Genomic DNA, 4,890 nt, shown 5'->3' on the forward strand with positions numbered 1-4,890 from the left:
GACACAAATATCAGCCCATAGATATGACGCTATTGACAGGTGACTGGTAAAATTATCCCATGATCCCACACTACTTCGCCATCAAACCTTGTCTTTTATTGTTTGTATGGCAGAAATTACATATTGTACATTTCAGCCACGATAAATATGTGGAATCAGAAATTTTTTATGTATGTATAACCATGTCTTGACAGTTTCCACAGCAGGTTCTTCACCTCTGGCTTGAAAAATATGGAGCTTTTACATAACATACTACATATAGACTTTGAATAAATCTAAAACTAAATAGAGTTTCCAGAAGAGGTATTAATGAAATACTCCTTCCTCTGCATAATTGCATCACCTTGGTCTACGCTGGATGCTTTTGAAAGGAGTAATCTAAATTTATACAAGCAATATTAAAGACAAAACCTTACACAACAATTTATTTCAGGCCTTTTTTATATTATTATTTTTATTCTGTGACACATATTGAAAAGTGAAATTTATTGAATACTTTTATTATTTATTGTATAACATATGATGCCTTTACATGTGTTTGTCTTCTGTTTAAAAATGACTAATAGATGATTAAAGCCAGAAAGCACCACGTAGCATCACCACCCGTGTTCTGTTTCCTGCAGTCCTCTCTATTGAGAGTTTCCCAGCGGCTCTTCTCTGTGAATAATTTCCACTGAACTATTTGAACTATTGTCTGTTTCTCTCTTGCGCTGGAGATGAAAATACCCAACATTAGCAAATCTCTGCCCTATTTGTCCATATGCTCAGGCACATTAAAATCAGCCATCATTTGTTTCTCAGGCCATTAAACTGTTTTCCAACTCTAACCTATGTGTGCTATCAGTGATGTGCATAACTCCATTCTACAGCTGATTTCCATGTTTTTTGTAATGAGAGGACGTGTAGAGACAGACAGACAGCTCTGTTTCGCTAACAGGCCCAGCGGTAACAAGCACTATGCTAATCGCAGTCCTAATGAAAGCATATCTCCAGGCCCGATTCGGTTGGAGAATAAATGCCTTCATTTAACTCAGCATGGGGGCTCTGGCACTGGGAAAATGCAGTTTTTAAATACACAAGCGGTGCGGCACAGCTTGGCTTTTCTACACAGGAAAACAATTTGTTGTGACTGTCAGCGAGCAAGCTAAAACAACGCCGCTGCCCTGCCTCCTACGCAAAAAGCATGTGAAGACTCGTCGTTACTCAAAGGCTGGAGTCTCCCTGTGAATGGAGGCGCACTCTTTGGGCAGATGAACACAGGAAAGCCTTCAGACAGACACAACACAGGTGGCTTTCTGTCACATTTGAAACACGCAGTGTTTGGTTTTCACGTTAATCCTCCGGCAGCGACAGCCTCTCTCACTCACATCAATGGAGCAATGTGTCAGCTCCTGGAGATGGCTTCTCCAGATACGTTTGTGCGCCCGTGTGATTCTTGGATGATAGGCACGTCTTATCTCACATGCTCTGACACTGCGTGTGTAGTAAGTGTGTAAAGTATAGGAGACAGACGCACAAAAAGACAAAGATTCCCTGTGTGCGATGCGGATCTGATAGTCTTTCCAGAAAGATAAGCCCAATGAATGGCTTTCACAGTGAGGAGTCTAAGTTGAATGTGTGTAGGTGTGTGTGTCAGCAGTAAGCTCAGAGTGACTTTCCTGCTCTCCAGATAAGCCTTATTCCATCTGAGTAACCTTTAATTAACTGAAAGGAATAGTTAATGAATGGTAGGAAGAGAGCATTGATAGTGTGTGTGTGTGTGTTTGTTTATAATTAGACAGTAAGTATGTTCTATTTCTTTACCCTTAATTCCATTTGTTTTCCTCATATACTATACACTAGATATGCATCCATGTTGATTTATTATAATTATATGTTTGTTAAGTTAATGTTTCCGTATGGATATAAATAAAAGACATAATGACATAATGTAAAGAGCAAGACAGTCCATATATAGATGGGTGGCTCGAACAAACACAGGAAATGTTTTGAGTTTTATTCATACGCTTAGGTAACACCAGGCAATAATGTAACTTACAATCTTACCAAGTAAACAATCAAACTGTGATCGTTTACCAATGTTAAAATGCAAGCTTTATTTTGAAAATCAAGATGTTAAATTATTGTATAAAACAACAATAAAACACATGTGAAAAAGCAGTTAAACAGGATAAAAAGCTTAGTAAGGCAAGCAACATGCAAAGTAGGACTCACAAAACAATGTTAAGCACAATCAGAGAAGGCAATTAACTGTACCGGTCAATCTGACCCAAAGCCAATGATGGCAGACAAAGCAAGCATTCAGTGATTAAGTATGATGCCAGGTCTGGTTGCTCTTTAACCAAGTTTTAAGATCACATTCAAAGGAATGGAATAAGTTGCTATAGCTTTAATGAAAGTATGTACCAAAACTGAGGAATTCTTAATGTAAAGTCTGTCTGGCTGAAAGATCAATCATCAATCTTTCGATTGACTTGCCAAATGATGACATATCTGAGATGGCCAACATATTCTCAACATATTATGGCATGCCTAAGACGTGTAGTATATAAATGGACTTAGAAAATGAATAGTGTTTAAGGGTTAAGCAAGTAGAAATACAGGAAAATGTGAGGAAAATGACAAAGTGTTTCATGGGAAAAATGGCAATTAAATGGCCAACTGAATAATTGGAAAAGTGAGGAGGGTAAAGTAAAAAGAGCCAGTGAAACGGTCTAAGTGTGAAGTTTTACTGACGTAATGGTGCATGTTTTCCAGAGTAATGAGGTCCTTCAAAACTTACAAAAATTCTGCCTGTTATCTCCTGCTGTCACAATGTGAAGTTACAGACTGCAGCTTAAAGCTTTTATGAGTCCCGGTGTGAGACCGACCTGATTCCATTTAAAGCCACAGTTAAGTAGGAGATGGTGTGACATGTCAAAGGAAGGAACATTTTAAACATCTATGAAATGAGGCATACAGTGTAGGGTGGTGTTTTTCTTACTTAGCTGGTTACGTGTGGTCACTATGCTACAGAACCACAGGGATAAAAGAAGCAAAAAGAGCTAGCTTTCTTTTAATATATCATGGTATAGGTCCTCTGTGCAAGCAACTTATTACAACCCATATTTACGTTTATTGTTAAGTGGCAAAAAGTTATGATGGGAGCAAAGAAGGAATCCGGTGAGGTAGTAAAGTTAAGTAACAGATTGGATTTATATATATATGAGATTTAAAACATGAATATAGCAGTAGACAACTATTAGTTATGTAAATGGTGTCACTCCCTCTGCCTGTGTTGCTATCACAGTCTCTCTATGGTTTGTTTCCATAGGTGCAGCTGAGTAGAGCGACTGAAACTGCTGTTTATCACCTATTTCAATTAATTAAGGATTTATTCCCACCATTTTCTATATATTTTGTTTCTGTCCACTCTGAATGAAGGTGTGACGTTATGATATAAAAGGTAAAATAAGTTTTTGTCTATGGAGTCTGGTGGCGAGCGATAGCGATCTTACAGCTGTTTCTGGTAAAACAAAAGGTCTATCTCAGTAGTGATCATTTCTATAATTTAACCAGACACTAGTAAATAGCAGGTAATGTAAAATAAAGCATTTCTGCATGATCTGCCCATAGTTGAATAGGGTCAGTCCTTTGACGTGGTACTTGGAGAAACTGATCGGGGTGGCTGTGGCTCAGAGGCAGAGCAGGTCATCCCCCAATTGGAAGGTTGAGCAATCGGCCTGTCTTTCCACCTCCTCACGACACCTGACTTGATGCTTCACACGTCCGTTCAAAGTAAAGTCGCAACAGACCGAAACACACGTTGCCACCGCGCCGAGAGGCGAGGGCCTGTTGTGAATAGCACCCGCCATTTCCCATACACCTGGCCACTACGGTTTGGCCCTTTATTACATCACGAGGTGGCGCCACCAAACAGTCCGAGAATCAGAAACGCACCTGTTTTCAGGACTGTAGTTATCACAGCAGGCCATCTTTATTAAAATAAGACTCTTTCGCTTCTTGTAGCGATTCTGATTCAAACTTCTGCAAGCATTCTGGCTCATCAGGAAGTTCTTTTTAACGCCGGGATTGAACTACCACCTCGAGTAGCAACAAAAAACCACGAGCCAGCCTTCAAGCATTCAACATTTGGTAGCCGCCGCCCTGAGGAAACGGCTTCATCAGTTAATGCGGGGTGTCGCCGAAGTACCGGGCGCATCGCCGACAAAGCACAGATCTGGCGAAACAATCTAAATTGTTACATGTATAAGAATATTAAACTCGAGTCGATAATATCTACACCACATCATACAAGAAAGTATACCGCTAATCGAGCCAACTTTTTCTTTCCTCCCTTTTCTCCATTCAGGCCAAAGGCCGTCATTAAGTAAGAAGAAAAGATGGTAAATGGCTAAAATGGACCTGTCTTGTATAGCAGCGCCTTTCTAGTCCCTTCTGACCACTCAGGCCGCCTTTGTACACTATCGTGCCACATTCACCCTTGTCACACACATTTCACTAGTGATGGAAAGTCCATCGAACAAGACAACTAAACCTCACTTCATCACAGCATTCCACACACCGAATCTGCTGGGCACGCAGGAGCGAATTGGGTTCAGCTATCTTGCGTCTAAGATAACTTCGACCCCACGCTTGGCAGGAGAAGCCGGGGATCTACCAACAACCTTCCAATTGGGGGATGAACTGCTCTGCCTCGAGTGCACAGGCCACCCAGATCAGTTTTCTCCAAGTACCTACGTCAAAGGACTGGAACCCTATTACAACTATGGGGCAGATCATGCAGCAAATGCCTTTATTTGACATTACCCTGCTATTTACTGAGTGTCGGTTAAATTATGAGAACATTGATCACTACGATAATAAGGACCCATTTTGTTTCTACCAAGC

Source organism: Morone saxatilis, unplaced genomic scaffold (assembly GCF_004916995.1).
Source record: "Morone saxatilis isolate NCDOM2014 unplaced genomic scaffold, NCSU_SB_2.0 Contig0, whole genome shotgun sequence".
Classification (NCBI taxonomy): domain Eukaryota; kingdom Metazoa; phylum Chordata; class Actinopteri; family Moronidae; genus Morone; species Morone saxatilis.